This window comes from Dama dama, chromosome 27, assembly GCF_033118175.1.
Source record: "Dama dama isolate Ldn47 chromosome 27, ASM3311817v1, whole genome shotgun sequence".
Taxonomy (NCBI): Eukaryota; Metazoa; Chordata; class Mammalia; order Artiodactyla; family Cervidae; genus Dama; species Dama dama.
Window position 1 is genome coordinate 45,787,792 of NC_083707.1, and position 21,038 is coordinate 45,808,829.

Sequence of the window (21,038 nt, forward strand, 5' to 3'; positions counted from 1 at the left end):
GTTGCCCTTTCCGATACACGTCTCTGTAAATTCAACCTTTGGCAGGGTGTCCAGGTTCCCAGGCTGAAGACCACTTAAGCTCTCCTTCTGTCTGTTCTGTGATTCTGCCCCCAAGCAAGCCTACACCCTAGTTATTCCCAAGAACAGGGGAACATGCAGTCACTATTCAGGAAGCTCTCTGTTCCAAGATGCAGAATATTTGTCAATAAGGTTACTTTCGACTTTATATCTATAGCTCACTCCATAAGAGCTCCCTTTGAGGAGAAGCTTCCCTCTTTTGCAAAATAAACCACATCCCTAAGGACAACTCACCAGGAAGGGGACAGAGATGGGTGACATTGTCATCAGTCATTTAATGCAGTGATGTCCAGTATCAGGAAATTAGCCAACAAGGCAAAGGGCGGATCTGCCTCCAGCTCTGCCACGAGTGAACTCCAACCACTCGGGTGGGTCCATCCCCCTTCTCAGCTCCAATTTCTTTCTGGTTACTCGACGGAGAGGGGCCTTGCAGTCCCTTCCACCTCAGAAGTATTGATCCTTCTCTTTCCTTTAAACTGACAAATCAATATGACCAATAAATAATTACTTTAAGCTAAGTAGAAGATGAAAGGGCTACCAGGAGAAGAGGCAGGACAATTTTAACGTTGTGTGGAGATTTATTCTCGAGTCATGCGATGTTCTGGAGTAGGAAATGGCAACCCACTCCAGTATTCTTGCCTGGAAAATTTCATGGACGGAGAAGCCTGGCAAGGCTTCTTGGGGTCGAAAGACCCCATGGGGTCTCCATGGGGTCGAAAGAGTCGGACATGACTAAGCGACTGAGCACACGTGAACACGTGTGATGTTCTCTGACTTGGGGTTATAACCTAAGTTATAGGAAATGACAACATGCCATCCTTTACATCACAAATGTTACTAGAAATGTCATTAAATGAAAAGTGATCTTTCTCAACATTTAAATCATATTTTAAACAAACGTGTTTCCTTTTATAATATTCATAAGCATACTCATTAAATGATTAAGCTTGCAAGTTGGTCTAGGTTTTCTTAAAAATGGGGCTCACCTGTTCTGTGATCAAGCATACATTTGAAAGCATATATCATGAGGATGAACAAATAAGATACACTCTTACCTCTTTCCACAGGATCACTTACCACACATTCTGTCTTAACACTGAGAAAGAAACAGCTATATATTCGTTGTAATAACTGTATTATATAAAGTCCAAAACAATAAAAGTCCTCCCCTCTAGAAAAAAGAGATGAGGATAGGTTGAAAGTTATCAGAAGAAGGTTTGATTTGCTTATAAAGAGAATTATACAGAAATGACCATAATCATTGTTTTCTATTTGAGTTGAAATGCTGATTGTTATAACTCATTCCAGTTTTAGGGGAGAGTCTTGTGCCCTAAAATGACTAATCCAGCACCTCTTGAATGATCAGTAACTAAATGTTATTTAGTTGCTCTGGTTATAACATTGAGCTCCTAAAACACAGGACCCTTTTGTGGAAAAGGGGCATGAGGCTCAGCCTTCCCATCCATTCCCCCCAAGAACAGGGGTGATCTTACAGTGCCTCAATGTCCACGCCCTCCATATTTCCAGGATAACATGATGGGGTTAGGACCTAAGGCAGAAGATGAAGGAAGGAAGCAGGGTGTAGGGGACAAACTCTTTATAAATCTAATATTTAGCAAAAGCTGGTGTCTGCGTTGATTTTTTCTTTCCTGTGTCAGCCCTAGGATCCCAGTCCTCTTCCACCAGCCCAAGAATCCTGGGCTGCCTACCTCTTTTCCAGATTATATCTAACCAATTATAGCTTCTCCAGGAAAATGGTGCACCTCTGGAAACAAATGTCCACATAGGAAATGGGAGCAAGTCACACTCCAGAGGCTACCTCTGAGTTTGTGATCACACCTGGAGGCCAAGAAGGTCTCAGGCTCTATTTTCATGACCAGGGAGTTATGGCTCTCTGAGGATCCAGCATCCGGGAATTTCACCAGAAGGCTGTTTATGTTCGCAGCTCTCTCAGCTGCCCCAGAACGTCTAAGTGATGACATAGAACTATTAAAATACCACTTTTCGTGCATTTTCCACTAAAGTGTTATAATCTGGTTTTATTAAGAGCAGAAAACCCTCTACATGCATGCCATTCTGATTACTGACCACTAACAAATCCGTTCAGCTGTTTTAAATATTTCAATATCCTCCACTGTAAAGCAAGTTGAGTTGGCCCAGGATACCAAGCAAGGTAGAAATAGATGGGGTTTAAAAACAAGAATTGAGTTATGAAATGTACAACATCTAGAGGCTACCCAAGTAGTTCTTCTGCTTGTTGTTGTTTAGTCACTAAGGCGTATCCAATTCTTTGAGATGCTATGGACTGCAACCTGCCAGGGTCCTCTGTCCATGGGATTTCCCAGGTAGGAATACTGGAGTGGGTCACCATTTCCTTCTCCAGGGGATGTTCCTGTCCCAGGGATCAAATCCACATCTCTTGCACTGGCAGGAGGATACTTCACTGTTGAGCCACCAAGGAAGCCCATGCAACACAGCCCTTCACTTCTGTGTCAACAGTGGAGAGGGGAGCTGGCTCCAAGCAGCATCTGAGCTCTGGTTATAAAATCCCTCTATGAACACATCCCTCCAGGGTCTCACTTGGTGACATTGCCTAGATAGCTGGAAATCGGGCAGGATGGGAGTATTTACACCCCAGAAATCAACAGATCACAAATCTGAGTTTTCCCAGATGGCCAGCTCACCAGTACTCCACAGACAAGTCAGTTTGGTGAGAAAAGAGAAATACTGTAGACTTCCTAACCAGAGACTCCAAGACTAGAGCCAAAATATTCAATCCAGCGAAGCTGCCTGGATACTACTCTACACACAGGAGTCATTAATGAGAATAACAAAAGTGTCCTCAGGCGTAAGATTCACCCACAGATGCCTGCTCTGAAAACAATCTGAGTAGAAGCATCCAAACAAATGAGAAGAATGAAACCAGGAAATGCTGCAAAAGACAGAAGATATGTGAGGTGACCAAATTGTTTATCGATCATTACAACCAAAGGGGAGAAGTGGAAGAAATAGACCTAGAACTGGAATATTAAATGATGGCAAGGAGTGGGATAGAGAGAGAGGCATGAGCACCTATTACAGTACTTAGCTTGTGCAAAAATTGGTAAGTTTACTAAGTCCACAGGAGGAATAAACATGGGTGATAAGGGCAACCACCATGAGAACAAAATCAGAATTACAAATTTTGAACCAGAAGAAAAATTATCTTTACAATGGAAAGCAGAAAAGGAAGAAAATATTATAAATAGTAAGCACAAAAAAATAAACAGAAAAACAAAATGTAGAAATTAGATATAATATGACAGTACCTAATTTACCAAAAAAAAAGTTACCTATTAAATTCACCACTGGAATACAGAGACTCTTAGGTTGCACTTTTTTTGAGACTTAACAATTTGCTATTTATAATAAATACATTTAAAACAGAAAGGCATAAATGTTTGAATGTGAGAGGATGAAATAAGATAAACAAATCCAGATCTAAAAAAAAAAAGCTGGGATATCAATCATAACACCTTGAAAAGTGAAATATAAGGCCAAAAAAGTATAAAGAATGATGTAAAAAGAATAGGCCAACAGTACACAGTCATCATCAACCCTTGTGTGCTAAACAATCAGCCTCAAAATACAGAGTGTCTCCTCTCGGGGTGCCCAGAGCTGCTCTCCACGCAGCCTCCTCCTTTTTGCTCAAGGGACAAAGAACACACATCACAGCCTTGCCTCCTCTGATGGGCTGCGGCCTGGATGAGAAGGTTGCAATTCCAGACATGGTCTGGACGATTCGATTACACATCTCCTCCTAGAAGAGGAAACAAAAGGCTAATGTAAAACCAGCACCTCTGATTCTTGCCAGTGTTCATGCTTATCTGATACCCATAAAAGCCAGCATTCTTGAATTGCTATATAAGGGATTTGCTAAGTCAAATCGTATAGACCTGGTTAAGCTGATCAAAACCTGTCCAATAACCAAGTGGTTATACAAACTCCATGTAACTAGTCCAACGCACTAAAGGCTTGATAGTTTTGAATTCCCCGTCACGACACCGAGAGGCTACGTTTGACCCAGACCACCCTCTCACAAAAAGTGCAAAGCGGTGGGTTTGGGCCCTGGCAGGGCGCCCTTATGCCTCCAGATTGTCAGCTCAGTGCTATTCCCAACTGTCCTTCACAGAGTCATTGAGGTGGTTAGAAAAAGACAGACACATGGTTCTAGAGATTCTGGGTAGGCTGGACTGGGCCCAGGGCCTGGGTCATTCTAGCCTGGAGCTAGGGCTGAAAACCACTGGAGTAAATCCTGCCTTTATCTGCTGCTAAGCTGTGTAACTCCAAAGCGAAATCCACAGATCCTCCACAGACTAATCCTGGGACTGTAAACTAACACTTTCTAGAAGAATTTGACTTGAATGCATCTCATAGGCATTTATAAAGAGGAATCAGACTTAAAAAGATGAACCCATACAGGTCTCTAGTTTTCCTATTTAAATGTTAGACCCGCTACAGTTTGTGAAGTAGAATAGTATACAGCCCTTAAGTGAGGAAGTTGTGTTCTCACGTGGCGAAGTACTAAATGCTACGGTGGCAAAAAAGTGTGTACATTTTGCCTTTTGAAAACCCAATCAGAAAGCTGCCACCAAGACTGGGCAGAATTATTACTTTTCTCTGCCTGTATGTTTTTCCAGGTTTTCTACAGCTGTACTTGTAAGTTCAGAAAACAAAGACACAAGCAGCTGCTCAGGCCTGTTTTCACTTTTACCGTTTTGTTCTCGGGCTTGTCTGCACTCTTCACTTTCTTTACTGTAATCTGGACTTTGTACTTTTTTTCGATCCACTGCTGAATCTGTTTACTCTTTGTGTCCAGATCATGTTGTCCAATATTTGAAGAAAAAGTCAGTTCCTTGGTCAGGGTGGGCCCCGGGTTGAAACAGTGAGATCTGGGGCTGGTCTGTGAGGCCTGTGTTTTATCACATGCACGTCCGAAGGTCTACGCTGCTACAGGCCCTCCTGTCTGCCTGGTATTAACGGTTTCACCCTCCAGTTAAATAGAGCAGACAGACATAAGGTGAAATAGCGCTTTTGTAGTTGCCAAGTAAGAGTACCTAAACAGGGAATGCTTCCGTTTATCATTACCATTGTTTGATGAAAGAACAAAGGAATGGTCCTTTAAAGAGAACCAGATAATCTTTTTTTTTCTTATTTTGGGTGGTGGACAACAGGTGTTCACTGTACTTTTTCTTTATCCTTTTTTAATTTAAATAAAAATAATTTTTCTAAAAAAAAATATATCAAGCAACAACTGATTGAACTGAAGGGGGAAACAAGCAAATTAATAATGGAAAGATGTAAGAATTGAGGATATGAACTGAGTTCAGAAAGACCATGAGCCTACAAGAAACATATTAAATCCACGTAGCCTCCTACAGTCATCAAACCTTGTTGGCAAGTCAGGAGGTCGGTATGAAAAGGTCTCAGCTTTGAATTCAGATGAGCCTGGTTTTGGATCCAGCCCCTCTCTATTGCTTACTGGCTGGGGGATTGTCTTGGAGCCTGCAGTTCATCGTCTACAAAATAAGGTCTGTACCCACCTAAGAGCAGTGTTCATGTGAAGGCTACTTAAGAAGCCCTGGAAACAGATCAGTCCACGCCGGGGCCATGGGCCCTGGAGAGATGGAGGAGCCACAGTCCCAGGCAGAGTCCCAGTGACTGGAAACATCCAGCAGAGCCTGGGCATCATCTCGGGGGTCTTCTTTAAAATGTGGTGTCTGGGGCCAGCGGGGCCAGCTCAGAACCCTTTCGAGGCTTTAAGATGAAAGGACTGGCTGGGCAACCAGGGGGGTGCACTAAAGGTGCCCCCTCACTCCTCCATTTGAACTACCCAATCCTTCCTCTTCCTACCTCACCAGAGAAGAACACCACCTGTTTTAGGACAATTTCTTCAAAAGTTTAAACAATGCCTTCTTTAAAGTCAATACGGTGGAGCTCAGGGCACAACGTGACTCTTTCAATTAAATGTGTTTTTCCTCTCCAGTTAGATTATAAGTCCTGTGAGCATCGTGGTTGTAACATACACACCCACACAATACACACACACACGCACATATAAACACACATAGATGTATACACATAGGCTAAACACAGAAGTGGGTACATATTCACATGTACGTACAGGTATACAATACATGCACACAATGCACTTACACACTCATACATACATGTGACAGTATTCTGCATATACACAAATGGTTGTCATTGTTTCTGTCTCTATTAGTCACAGAACTACCCAACAGGTGGGCACACAGCAGCCCTGGGAAATAACTGGCTCCTCTGTGTTCCCTCTCTCTCTCTACAGAGCCCGTGCAGTCATTCTGGGGGAACTTGAAACCTGTTACACATCCACAGGCATATGCATATAATACACACACATGTGCTCGGGGAAGGTTGGGCAGCTCACAGAATCCTGCCTCCAAAACTCCCTGCCTGTAGCCTCCCCCAGTAGACATTCCCTGAAGAGTGATTAAGGAAAGAATTCTTCAGAACAGATGCACCACCTCACCCTAAGCATGTCATCATTTTACGGGTAATAACTTCAAGCCTCTACAATTGTCCTTGGCTGCCATCCTTTCCCTACAGAGCCGCCACGGTGCAGACACAAATCATGTAATGGTCTCAAGTGAGGCAAGTAGATGGGAGACCAGTGACTCTCAAACTCAAGCACACATCAGAACCACTGAGAAATCATGTCCAACATGCCCAGAGTTTCTGACTCAGTAGGTCTGGTGAAGGGCCTGTGAGTTTGCATAGCTAATAAGTGTCCAGGTTATGTTCATGCTATTGGTCCAGGAACCACACTTTGAGAACCACTGGTATAGACTTTGAAACGGGATGCTCTCTGCAATCATCCCTTCCCCTTTGCCTACTCCAACACATCCCCATTTGCAAACCCTTGTGCCTTAAAGAATCATCTACGGTGCTTATCAAAACCCAGATCCCTGGGCCTCAACTCCAGGATTTTGATTTAGTACATTGGGGTAGAGCCAAGAATCTGAGCTTCTAACAAACTCTTGGATTATAGGGATGCTGCTGGATCAAGATCCAGACTTTGAAATCACTGCTAGCAGTGTTTAATTCGGGATGCCCAGCCCCACCCCCAGACCAATTAAGTCAGCAGTGGGTCTGGGAACAGGTATTTCTCAAAGCTCCGGGTGTGGTTCCAACGGGCAGCCCAAGTTGAAGACAGCTGGGTGTCCATTTCCTGGGCCCTATTTTTCTGACTCCCAGCAGAGTCACTCCAGCACACTACAGGGCCCTGTTTCCCTTGGTCCCCCAGTGGATTCTGATGAGGAGCAGTGGGCCTGATTCCGCTACAGTGAAAAGCCTGAGGCGCCTGGAGGCAGGAGGGGCACATACAGGAGGCACAGAGGATCCTTGAAAAGGTTTGCCTCATTCTCAGGGTTGTTGGGTCCCAGCCCTGCGCCCCCAAGGAGACTAGATAAAGAAAAATGAAACCACTTAACAGGAAATAGCTGGCCGACAAGCAAGGTTTTGCACTGGTCCCGGAAGCCTGCCGAGTGGGCGGCCTTGGCCCTGAGGAGGAGGCATGAAGCAGCGGATTGTGGCCAGCACCTCCGCCCCCGCTGCCCTGGGCCCAGAGCCCGTCTCCCCAGCTCTGTGGGCACAGGCAGCGCTGGTCCGGCTGGGAAGAGTGACGAGAGGTGAGGAGCTGCAGGGGTGCTGTGCCAGCAGGTACAGGATGAGGTCGCAGGCTGCCGGGTGCAGGGTGGCCAGGGCGTGGAGGGCTGGGAGGGCAGTGATGGTAGTAGCTGCTGCCGCAGGCGGACAGAAATACTGGCAGGAAGGGAAGCTCCATCAAGACCCATGTGTAGGAAATCCTGACAAGGTAGACGCCTGCGATAAGAAATAAAGAAAGGGGCTTCCCTGGTGGCTCAGATGGTAAAGCGTCTGCCTGCAGTGCAGGAGACCTGGGTTCAATCCATGGATCAGGAAGATCCCCTGGAGAAGGAAATGGCAACCTACTCCAGCATTCTTGCCTGGAAAATTCTATGGTCGTAGGAGCCTGGGAATCTACAGTCTATGGGTTCGCAAAGAGTCGGACAGGACTAAGTGACTTCACTCACTTTTTTAAAACATTTAAAATTTGAAAAAAGAAATAAAGAAGACGGGGAAAAGCCCAACACAGAGAAATACAGGGAGCATGTGCTGGAGAGAGCAAACAGCAGGTGGGTTTTGGTGCCAAAGCGAGGTTCCACCCTTCATGGCAGAGCCAGGAATGGGATGGGGAAGGGGGTGGTTCTCACTCCTGTCCCCACTGGTTGCTTCTGCACCAGGAGGACCACCAGAATGCTAGAGAGAGACTGTCCTCCATGGTGTGGCCTCGGCAGATGTGATAAGGAGAGTCATGGGGGCAGGAAGAGAGCAGAGCAGTTTTTTCTTCCAGTTTAACAAGATACAAGTGACCCGCCACTCTGTGTAAGTTTAAGGGGTGTGGCGTAATGATCTGGCATGCACACTTCATGAAATGATGATCATAAGTTTAGTGAACATCCATTATCTCATATAAATACAATGTTAAAGAAATAGGAAAAAAAATTGTTTGCTCATGATGAGAACTTGGAGAATTTGCTCCCTTAACTTTCATATATAATGTGGAGCAGTGTTAATTATATTTGTTGTGTTGTACATCTCATCCCTAGTGCTTATTTATCTTATAACTGGGAGTTTGTACCTTTTAACCACCTTCATCCAGCCACCCACCCACTCCCCATCTCTGGCAACCATGAATCTGGTCTCTTTTTCTATGAGTGTTTGTCTGTTTTTGAAGTATAATTGCTCTATAACACTATTAGTTCCTGGTACACAGCACAGTGATTTGATGTTTCCATACATTTCAAAATGATTGCAAGTCTGGTTACAAGGGAGCAGAGCATTTAAAAACCCCAGTGGCCATAGCCCACAGTCCAGAGCAGCTCCATCAGAACCTCTAGGTTGGGCCAAGGAAGGAGCAGTTTTCATAGCTCCCGGGGAAAGCTGACATGCAGCCAAGTCTGGACCCCTGCAGTAGAAAGTGTGGAGGGTGCTCAGTGCTGTGAGTGCTGGGCTGCGGGCCGGTGCCCTTGAAGATGGGTACGAGGGAGGCTGCAGGGAGAAGGTTCTCCAGACAGTTATCAGGTGGGAGCTTCCCAGGTGGCACTAGTGGTAAAGAACCTGTCTGCCAATGCAGGAGAAGTAAGAGACGCAGGATTGATCCCTTGGTCAGGAAGATTCTCTGGAGGAGGACATGGCAACACACTCCAGTATTCTTGCCCGGAGAATCCCATGGACAGAGGAGCCTGGCGGGCTACAGTCCATAGTGTTTCACAGAGTTGGGCACGACTGAAGTGACTTAGCATCATGTGGGAGGAATCAAGGCAGCATTATTTTGTCAAGGGACAGTTGTCCTGGCTCTGGGGTCCAATTCTTAACCTCTGAACCTAGACATATTTTAGCTGTGCTCCTGGCCCCACCAAAGGCTCATCTGATGGTCCTTTTGTTTTTAAACTCCCCAAGAGGCACTGGTGCTCAACCAGTCTGTGGCTACTCTGGCACAGAGCAGGCAGAGAGCAGGGGGAAAGATTGATGTGAGGAACAGGAGGGCAGGACAGAGAGCCTGGGGCGGGGGTCAGAGTGTCCACCACCATTCCTGAGCCTAAGAATCCCGTTCCCCTGGGACCCCAGCTTGGCTCCTTGGCCTTGGTCCCAGGTTCTCAATAGGAGCAGGCTCTGAGGTCCCCGTGGATAGTGACCGGGATTCATATGCCCCAGAGCACCCCACCCTCTTCCCCAGGAGCAGTGAGAGAGAGTTATACTCAAGTAAACTCAGACACAGTTCTACTCAAGTAAATCCTCTAAGCCATGTCGAGAAAAATAGGGCATTGCCTCCTCTATCTTCTTCTTCCCCCAGTTCTCTCCTACACAGACCACCTTATCCCCTGAGAGGCAAGTCATTTGCAAGTTAAAGTGGTGTACAGTCTGTCTCGTTTCCTGGGCTGAGACTGGCCTCCTGGGCATGGGCCCTGCAGTCACGTGGGCTACCAGCTTGGTTTAATGCTATTGTATCACCATCTCAAAAGTCTTAATTTTTGGCTAAGTAGACCCACGTTTACATTTTGCCCTTGACCTGTGAATTACATAGCCGGTTCTGCACTGGGCCCTTACCGGAGGCTGAGCTCTCTCCCATGGCAACACCTTCAAAGTTCCCCTCTGCTTCCCAAACTCCTTCCTCATGGTGACAGCCTGAGACAGCAATGTGACTCAAGGGACCACCAAGGGACCACACAGAGAGAAAGGCAAGTAACCCGGGAAGAGGGATATGCAGAGAGAGGCGGCACCTGCCACTCTGAAGGCCAGGAAACCTGGGAAATGTCCATGGCTCTCCCAACTAGAGTCAAGGCAAGACTCAGGCGACCCTACTCATGGTCAACAAGCAAAACCCTTCACAGTAGAAAAGAGAAAAGAGCAGCCAACCTTCCCCCTACCAGTCTCATCCCCCTGGTATAGAGAAGTTTAGCAGGATTTCACCCGAACACAAGTGTGTATGAGCAGAGAGCACCTCCATGACTTGGCTTCCTGTGCATCTATCACACCATGACTTGTTCACTAAACTGTCTTCTCCATATGCTAAAAGCTCTCTGAGGGCCAGATCATGCATCTCTCAGGCCGCCCCCCGCCCCTCCCACCCACCCACCCACCCCACCCCCCACCCCGCTTCCAACTCCAGGTCCTGGCAGTGATAAGTGTTTGGTAAATATTTACCAACAAACCAACCCCTACTTTAGCAAATAATTCTGGAAGGTGCATCCTTAAACAAGGCGGTGTTGGCTCAAAAGCAGACCCTGCGGCCCCACCATCAGAGAAGGGACTCAACAGGTGAAGAGGACCAGGAAACAGCATTTCTACAAGCATCACCAAGTGACTTGAGAAGCCCAATCCTCCAGAGTATATGAAGGACTGAGGGAGGGGCATAAGAGAGGGGGCTCTGTATGGGGTGAGAGCAGGGTTCACAGAGAGGCCCAGGACAAAGCTACAGCAGAGGGTACACATTGGGGCCTGAACCACTGCAATTTACAGGTTCCCACGTGGTACTGAAGCTGCTGGTCTTCAGGCCAGATTTGAACGGAGACAGGTTGTGGTCCCCAGACCAAGAACATTAGAATCACCTAGGAACATGTTAGGAAGACAAATTCCCAGGCACTGCCCCAGATCTATTGAGTCAGAGACTCTGAGGGTGGGAACCAGCAATCCAAGTGATTCTGGTGCAGGTGGAGTTTGAGAACTAGTAAGCTGAGCATGGAATTGTCTCTTCAATCACAGAAGTACTGATGTTAAGCCCTGTTTAGGTGCCTAAATCTGTGCTAAATAATGTGGTAGGAACAAAGACCCTGTAACATCTCCTGGCTTCAAGAAGCTTAGAATTTATAGCTACTGTATACCAAGGGTGTAGGAGGGGGTATAATAATGGCAGGGCTTATGAAAAATGTTGTTTTGTGCTTTTCTACCAGTAGCACCCAAGTGGTGTGATTCAGAAGATCTGGATTGTTAAGATAGAGCTCCAGCTTTTTCTGACCCTTATTCCATGATTCAGTACCACACTTTGACAGTGATTTTCAAGGTGAGAGACGATTAAGACCAGAAAACTCACTGAAAAGTAGCCCAGCACCAAATAGTGTGATGTTGGCCCTTGTGTGCTCTGTATGGCTTTTGGAAAGGGAAGAGGTTTCCAAAGGACTGGCAAGCTAAGCAAAATACTTCAGATTTAATGCAAGGTCAGGGAGTAGGATCAGGTGAGACAGACATGGCCATAAAGCACTTTAAGTAAAATCTCAGTTCAATCTCATGTTTCTTATAGGGTTGATCATCTTATTCCCATTTTACAGATCAAATACCCAAGAATCCAGTAAGTTAAAAGTTGTATTCACAAATACCCAGCTAATAAATCTCTTATCCAGAATTCACACCCAAGCTTTCATGGTTGCCCTTGGAGTCTCTTGAGCAAGGATGGAACTTGAGGACTGTGTGAGAATGTTTGTTAAGTCAGGCATGATTGATTGGAGACCGATAAAAGTAGCCAGCCTGGACTAGGGATTCTGGCCAAGGAAATTAAACAAAGGAGGCTTTGAGCAATTGAACACCAGTAAGTGACACGGAGATCTGCGGAGGGGACAGTCATGACAACTGAAGGAAACCACACTGGTGGAACCAAAGCATTGGACGTGGAGTCCAAAGACCTCAGCCCATGTCCCGTTTCCTTCTGTGACCTGGAACAACGCATTTCCTGTCCTTAAACCTGTTTTCTCACCAATAAAGTGGAGATGATAATCCCCACTCTGCCTTATTAAAAGTTCCAGAAAGAGTAAAGTAAGATACTGCTAATACTCTCAGCTAAGCTTCCGTGAATGTCATTTGGCACATTGTTAGACTTAGTTCAAGCAGAATGTCTTCCCAGTCTTTTCTCCAGGAACATTTTTTTTTAAGTTTTTATTACATATTCGAATATAGTTGGCTTACAATGTTGGGTTAGTTTCAAGTGTACAGCAAAATGATTCAGTTATACATATACATACATCTATTCATTTTCAAATTCTTTTCCCATTTATGTTATTATATGATATTGAGTATACTTCCCTGTGCTATATATTAGGTCCTCGTTCATTATCTGCTGTATATATGGGAAGCCCATTGTATATATATATAGGGCTTCCCAGGTAACTGAGTGGTAAAGAATCTGCCTGCCAATGCAGGAGATGCAGGTTTGATCCCTAGGTTGGGAGGATCCCCTAGAGAAGGGAACGGCAACCCACTCCAATATAGTAGTGTGTATACATCAATCCCAGACTCCTAATTTATCTGTCTCCCCCATATTTCCCCTTTGGTAACCATAAATTTCTTTTCTAAGCCTGTGAGTCTATTCCAGTTTTGTAAATAAGTTCATCTGTATCATTTAGATTCTGCATATAAGTGATTTCCTATGATATTTGTCCTTCTCTGACTTACTTCGCTTAATATGATAATCTCCAGGCCCATCAGTGTTGCTGCAAATGACTTATTTCATTCTTTTTATAGCTGAGTAATATTCCTGTGCATGTGTCTATCACATCTTCTTTATCCATTCATCTGCTGATGGACATTTAGGTTGATTTCATATCCTAGCTATTGTAAACAGAACTGCAGTGAACATTGGGTGAATGTATCCTTTCAAACTATGATTTTCCCCAGATATACACCCAGAAGTGGGATTGCTGAATCATATGGTAGTTCTCTTTTTAGTTTTTTAAGGAACCTCCATAATGTTCTCCATAGTGTCTATACCAATTTACATTCCCACCAACAGTGTAGGAGGGTTCCTTTTTCTTCACATCCTCTCCAGCATATATTGTTTGTAGATTGTTTGATGAAGGTCATTCTGACTGGTGTGACGTGATACCTCATTGTAGTTTTGATTTGCATTTCTCTAATGATCCCCTGGAGAAGGGAAATGACTACCCACTCTAGTATTCTTGCCTGGAGAATTCCATGGACAGATGAGCCTGGCAGGCTACAGTGCATGGGGTCACAAAGAGTCAGACATGACTGAGCAACTAACACTTTTCTACTTTTCAATAATTAGCAATGTTGAGCACTTTTTCCTGTGACTCTTGGCCATATGTATATCTTCATTGAATAAATGTCTAGTTAAGCCTTCTGCCCACTTTTGGATTGGGTTGTTTGTTTGTTTCTATACTGAGCCATCAGTTGTTAGCCAAATTTTGGAGATTAATCCCCTGTCAGTCACATAGTTTGAAAATATTTTCTCCCATTCTGTTGGTTGTCTTTTCGTCTCATTTATGGTTTCCTCTGCTGTGCAAAAGTTTTTGGGTTTAATTAGATCCCATTTGTTTATTTGTATTTCCATCACTCTAGGAGATGCATTGAAAAAGATATTGATGCAATTTATATCAAAGAGTGTTCCACCTATGTTTTTTAAGAGTTTTATAGTATTCAGTCTTACATATAGGTTTTTAATCCATTTTAAGCTTATTTTTGTTTGTGGTATTAAAGAATGTTATTATTTCATTCTTTTACATGTAGTTGTCCAGTTTTCCCAGCACCATTTATTGAAGAGACTGTCTTTTCTCTGTCGTGTATTCTTGTCTTCTTTATCTTAGATTAATTGATCATAGGTGTGTGGGTTTATTTCTGGGTTTTCTACCCTGTTCCATTGACCTATATTTCTCTTTTTGTACCAGTACCATAACGTTTTGATGACTGTAGCTTTGTAGTACGCTCTGAAGCCAGGGAGCCTGATTCCTCCAGCTCTGTTTTTCTTTCTCAAGATTATTTTGGCTATTTGGGGTTTTTTCTGTTTCCATACAAATTGTAAACTTTTTTGTTCTAATTCTGTAAAAAAAAAAAAAAAAAATGCCAGTAGTAATTTGATAGGGATTGCACTGAATCTGTAGATTGCTTTGGGTGATATAGTCATTTTAACAGTATTGATTCTTCCAGTCCAAAGACATGGTATGTCTTTCCATCTGCCTGTGTCATCTTCAGTTTTTTCATCAGCATCTTATAGTTTTCAGAGTAAAGGTCTCTGGCTTCCTTAGGTAGGTTTATTCCTAGGTGTTTTATTCATTTTGATGCAGTAGTAAATGGAATTAGTTTCTTCAGTTTCTCTTTCTGATCTTTCATTGTTAATGTGTAGAAATGCAAGAGATTTCTGTGTACTAATTTTATATCCTGCAACCTCACCAAATTCATTGATAAGCTCTAGTAGTTTTCTAGTAGCACCTTTAGAATTTTCTGTGTGTAGTATTATGTCATCTGCAAACAGTGACAGTTTTAGTTCTTTTTAAACTTGGATTCCCTTTATTTCTTTTATTTCTCTGATTGCCATGGCTAGGACTTCCAAAACCATGTTGAATAAAAGTGGTGAGAGTGGACATCTTTCTCTTATTCCTGATCTAAAAGGAAATGTGTTTAGTATTTCACAGTTGAGTATGATGTTAGCTGTAGCTTTGTATATATGGCCTTTATAATGTTGAAATAGTCTCCCTCTACACCCTCTTTCTGGAGAGTTTGTGTCATAAATGGGTATTGAATTTTGTCAAAAGTTTTTTCTCCATCTATTGAAATCATTATATGGCTTTTATTCTTCAATTTGTTAATGTGGTGTATCACACTGATTGATTTGCAGATATTGAAGTACCCTTGCAATCTTGGGATAAATCCCACTTGATAATGGTGTACAACCCTCTTACTGTATTGTTGGACTCAGTTTGCTAGTATCTTTTTGAGAATTTTTGCATCTATGTTCATCAGTAATATTGGCCTGTAAATTTCTTTTTTGTGTGATATATTTTTCTAGTTTTGATATCTTGGTGATGGTGGCCTCATAGCATGAGTTTTGGAGTGTTCCTTTCTCTGCAATTTTTTGGAAGCATTTCAGAAGAATAGGTATTAACTCTCCTCTAAATGTTTTTGATAGGACTCACCTGTGAAGCCATCTGGTCCTGGACTTTTGTTTGTCAGAAGTTTCTTTATCATCATTTCAGTTTCAGTATTTGTGATAGGTCTATTTACATTTTCTATATCTTTCTGGTTCAGTCTTGTACCTTTCTAAGAATTTGTCCATTTCTTCTAGGTTGTCCATTTTATTGGCATATAATTGCTTGTAGTAATCCTTTGTATTGCTGTGATGTCCATTGTAACTTCTCCTTTTTCATTTTTAATTCTATTAATGTGAGCCCTCTCCCTTTTTTTCTTGATGAGTTTGGCTAAGGTTTTGCCCACTTTATCTTTACAAACAGTGTGTGTGCGTGCTCACTCAGTCGTGTCTGACTCTTTGTGATGCTGCAGACTGTATCCCACCAGGCTCCTCTGTCCATGGGATTCTCCAGGCAAGAATACTAAAGTGGGCTGCCATGTCCTCCTCCAGGGAATCTTCTTGACCCAGGGATCAAACCTGTGTCTCTTGCATCTCCTGCATTGGCAGGTGGATTCTTTAGTCCAGAGCCACCTGGGAAGCCCCATCTTTTCAAAGAACCAGCTTTTATTTTCATTTATCTTTTCAATTTTTTCATCTCTATTTCATTTATTTCTGTCTCATCTTTTTTTACTTTCCTTCTACTAACTTTGGGTTTTGTTCTTTCTCTAGTTGCTTTAGCTGTAAGTTTAGATTGTTTATTTGAGATTTTCCTTGTTTCCTGATGTGAGATTGCATTGCTGTAAACTTCCTTCTTAGAATGCTTTTGCTGCATCTCATAGGTTTTGGATCATCCTGCTTTTGTTTTCTTTTGTCTCTAGTGTTTGGTTTTTTATTTTCTCTTTGATTTCTTCAGTGATCCATTGGTTTTTTAGCAGCATATTGTTTAGCTTCCATGTGTTTGTGTTTTTTACAATTTTTCCTTACAGTTGATTTCTAATCTCATAGCATTGTAGTTGGAAAGGATGCTTGATATGATTTCAATGTTCTTAAAGTTGCCAAGACTCACTTTGTGGCCCAGTATGTGATCAATCCTGGAGAAGATTTCATCTGCATTTGAAATTTCATCTGCTGCTTTGGGATGGGATTCTGTATGAATATCAGCTAAGTCCATTGATCTCAATGTGTCATGTAAGGCCTGTGTCTCCTAACTGATTTTCTGTTTGACCTGTCTATTGAGGAAAGCAGGGTGTTAATTTCCCCCACTATTATTATGTTCCTGTCAATTTCTCCTTTTATGACTGTTACTATTTGCCTATGTTGGGTGCATATATATCTACAATTTCTATATCTTATTCTTAGATTGATCCCTTGATCACTATCTACTGTCCTTCTTTGTCTCTTGTAACAATCTTTATTTTAAAGTTCATTTTGTACCATATGAGTATTTTTACTCCAGTTTTCTTTCAATTTCTATTTGCTTGGAATAAGCTTTTTCTATCCACTCACTTTCCATCTGTATGTATCACTAGATTGAAATAGATCTCTTACAGGCAACATATATATATGTCTTGTTTTTGTATCCATTCAATCAGTCTAAGTCTTTTGGTTGAAGCATTTAATTTGTTTATGTTTAAAGTAATTATTGATATGTATGTTCTTATTGCCATTCTGTTAATTGCTTTGGGTTTGTTTTTGCTGGCCTTTTTGTGCCTATTCTTTGTTTTCTTCTCTTGTGATTTGATGACTAACTTTAGTGTTGTGTTTGGATTCCTTTTTCTTTGTGTGCATATGTGTATCTATCGTATATTTTTCCTTGCTGGTTACTGAGAGGTTTTGATACAGCAGTCTGTACGTAAACAAGATTGCTTGAAGTTGCTGGTCTTTTGATTTCAAATACGTTTGTAGTATCCTGCATTTGTACTCTCCTCTTCTCATGATTGCTGATTTGATATCATATTTGTGTAGATGATGCCCTACCTTTATTGTATGTTTACCTTTATTGGTGGACTTTTTCATTCATGATTCTCTTGTTTCTGGTTGTGGCCTTTTCCTTTCTGCCTAGAGAAGCTCCTTTACCACTTGTTGCAAAGCTGGTCTGATGGTGCTGAATCCCCTCAGCTTTGGTTTGTCTATAAAGCTTTTGATTTCTACATCAAATCTGAATGAGAGACTTGCTAGGTAGAGTCTTCTTGGTTGCAGGTTCTTCTTTTTCATCACTTTAAACGTATTGTGCCACTCCCTTCTGCCTGTCAAGTTTCTGCTGAAAAATCAGCTGATAACCTTATGGGAATTCCCTTGTAAGTTATTTATTGATATTCCCTTATAAAAAATATTTTCTCTGTGTCTTTAATTTTTGTCAGTTTGATTATTATGTGTCCCAGAATGTTCCTCCTTGAGTTTATCCTGCTTGGGATTCTCTCTTCTTCTTGGACTTGGGTAACTGTTTTCTTTCCCATGTTAGGGAAGTTTTCAGCTATTGCCTTTTCAAATATTACCTGAGGTCCTTTCTCTCTCTCTTCTCCTTCTGAGACCTCTGTAATACAAATGTTGGTCATTTAATGACCAACAGAGGTCTCTTAAATTATCATTTCCTTTCATTCTTTATTCTGTTCCACTGCAGTGATTTCCACCATTCTGTCTTTAAGCTCTCTTATTCATTCTTCCGCCTCATTTATTCTGCCATTGATTCCTTCTAGTGCATTTTTGCATTTCAGTTATTGCATTGCTTATCTCTGTTCGTTTGTTCTATAGATCTTCTAGCTCTAGCTCTAACTTCTAGCTCTAGTTAAACATTTTGAACCGTGCCTCCGTTCTTTTTCTGAAATCTTGGATCATCCTTACTATCATTTCTCTGAATTCTTTTCCAGGTCGATTGCATATCTCCACTTCACTTAGTTGTTTTTCTGGGGTTTTATTTTGTTCCTTCTAGAACAGATTCCTCTGCCATCTCCCTTTATCTAGCTTTCTGTAATTGCAGCTTCTGTTCTGTGGGCTTCAATTGTAGTTCTTTTTCTTCTGCTGTCTGATCCTTGGTGGATGAGTCTGGTCTAGGAGAGTTTTCCAGGCTTTCTGGTGGGAGGGACTGGTCCTTCACACTGGTGGATGGAGCTGGGTCCTGTCCCTCTGGTGGGCAGGGTCATGTCAAGAGATGTGTTTAGTGGGCAGCTGTGGGGTCAGCTGATTGATGGGACTGTGTTCCTGCCTTGTTGGCTGCTTGGCCTAAGGCATCCCATACTGGAGCATAGAGGCTGTTGGGTGGGGCCAGGTCTGGGTGAGAAATTGGCAGCCTCCAGGAGGGCTCATGCCAATGAGAACTTCCTAGAACTACTGCCAACAGAGTCTTTGTCCCCAGAGTGAGCCACAGCCACCCCTGCCTCCGCAGAAGACCCTCCAGTACCAGCGGGTAGGTCCGGCCCAGGCTTCTACGGGGTCACTGATTTCTCCCCTGATTCCTGGTATGCACAAGACCTTGTGTGCACTTTCTAAGAGTGGGATTTCTGTTCCTCCAATCCTATGAAATTCCTAGGATCAAATCCCACTGGCCTTCAAAGCCAGATGCTCCGGGGCCTTGTCTTCTCAATGCCAGGCCTCCAGGCTGAGGAATCTGACGTGGGGCTCAGAAGTTTTACTCCTGTGGGAGAACCTCTGCAATATAATTATTTTCCTGTTTGTGTGTCACTCACCCAGGATTTTATTTTATTACAAATGCACCCCTCCTATCATTTCATTGTGGCTTCCTCTTTGTCTTTGGACATAGCATATGCTTTTTGGTAGATTCTAGTGGGTTTTTTTGTTTTGTTTGTCAATGGGTCTTCAGCAGTTAGTTGTGATTTTGGTGTTTTCATGAGAGGTGAGCTCACATCCTTCTACTCTACCATCTTGTCTCCACCACCCTTAGGAACATGTATTTTTTAAACTTTGTGTCCTTGTTATCATTTTAGCTCAAGCAGGCAGTAGGTCTTGTTAAAGGAGGTCAAGATAGACTAAACATTTAATTGTTAAATAAATATTCATTTTCATACATAATTCTCAAGAACTTTCCACTGCCTCTATGGAAGAAAAAACTTGTAAATTATAACACTTTTATTAAGATACAATTTACATATAATCCAATTCACCCACTGAAGCATATAATACTCACAGAATTGTATAAAAAGCATCACCATCATCAATTTTAGAACATTTTCATCACCTGCAAAAGAAACTCTGTACTCATTGGCAGTCACTCCCCATTTTCCCCCAGCCTCTCCAAAGCCCTAGGTCAACATTAATAAGCTATCTCTATAGATTTGCATATTCTGGACATTTCACATATATGGAAATGTGACTTTTACTTAGCAGAAATAAGGCTTTCAAGATCATCACACTACAGCAGGAATTAGTATTTCCTCTCTTTTATGGCTGAATAGATTCCATTGTGTTCTTATACCACTTTTTGTTTATCCATTCATCAGTTAATGAATATTTGTGTTGTTTCTACTTTTGGCTGTTATGAATTATGCCACTATGAATGGTCATGTACAAATTTTTGTGTGATTTAATTTCATTTCAGTACATACATGGGAGAGGAATTACTTAGGTATATGGTAACTATTTGTTTAAACTTTTGAGGGGCTGTCAGACTGTTTTCTAAAATGGCTGCACCATTTTACGTTTTTACCAGCAGGAACGTATTAGAGTTCCAATTTCCTCCACTTCTTCACAGTCTTATTAGCTGTCTTTAATTATAGCTTTCCTAGTGGGTATGAAGTGATATCCCATTGTGGTTTTGGTTTGCATTTTCTTGATGATTAATGATGTTGAGCATCTTTTCATGTCCTTAATGGACATTTGTGTTATCTTCTTTGGAGATATATCATTTATATCTTTTGCCCATTTTTAAAATTAGGTTGTCTTTTTATTATTGAGTTGTAAGAGTTCCTTATATATTCTGAATACAAGTCCCTTATGAGATATATAACTTGCAAATATTTTTTACCATTCTATGAGTTGTCCTTTCACTTTCTTGATGGTGTCCTTTGAAATCCAAAAGCTTTTAATCATCATGAAGTCCAATTTATTTTTTCTTTTGTAGCTTGTACTTTTGGTGTCATATCTAAGAAATCATTGCCTAAGCCAAGATCATGAAAACTCTTCTTTTAAGAGTTTAACAGTTTTAGCTCTTACATTTAGGTCTCTGATCTATTTTGAGTTAATTTTTATATGTGGTGTGAGGTAGAATTCTCAGTCTTTTACGTATGAATATTTAGTTAGCATCATTTATATAAGACTATTTTTTCCCACGTATTGGACTTTTTTCCAGAACCCAGAAAAATCTTTAATTTACATCCTTATTATTCTAGGGTAGTATTTCCCAAGCTGGTCTATTGAGAACTTTAATAAACATGTTACAAAAAACAGGAAAAAATTCACATGACCCAGCAAGTTCTAGGTATATTAAGCTAAATAAAATTAAGCATCTTTCCATACTGTGGTCTTCTCAAAGACTTTCAGTACCAGCATGTTT

The 21,038-nt window shown here is 42.1% G+C and overlaps 1 protein-coding gene across 1 annotated transcript in view; it reads left to right on the forward strand.

Annotated features, from left to right (window-relative positions):
• The first annotated feature begins 7,658 nt into the window (after nt 1-7,658).
• Nucleotides 7,659-21,038, forward strand: part of SLC14A1 (solute carrier family 14 member 1 (Kidd blood group)) — a 53,415-nt gene continuing 40,035 nt past the window's right edge. The window contains exon 1 of the mRNA XM_061130836.1: nt 7,659-7,787. The gene's annotated coding sequence lies outside the window, so the exon portion shown is untranslated. The remainder of the gene's footprint in view (nt 7,788-21,038) is intronic.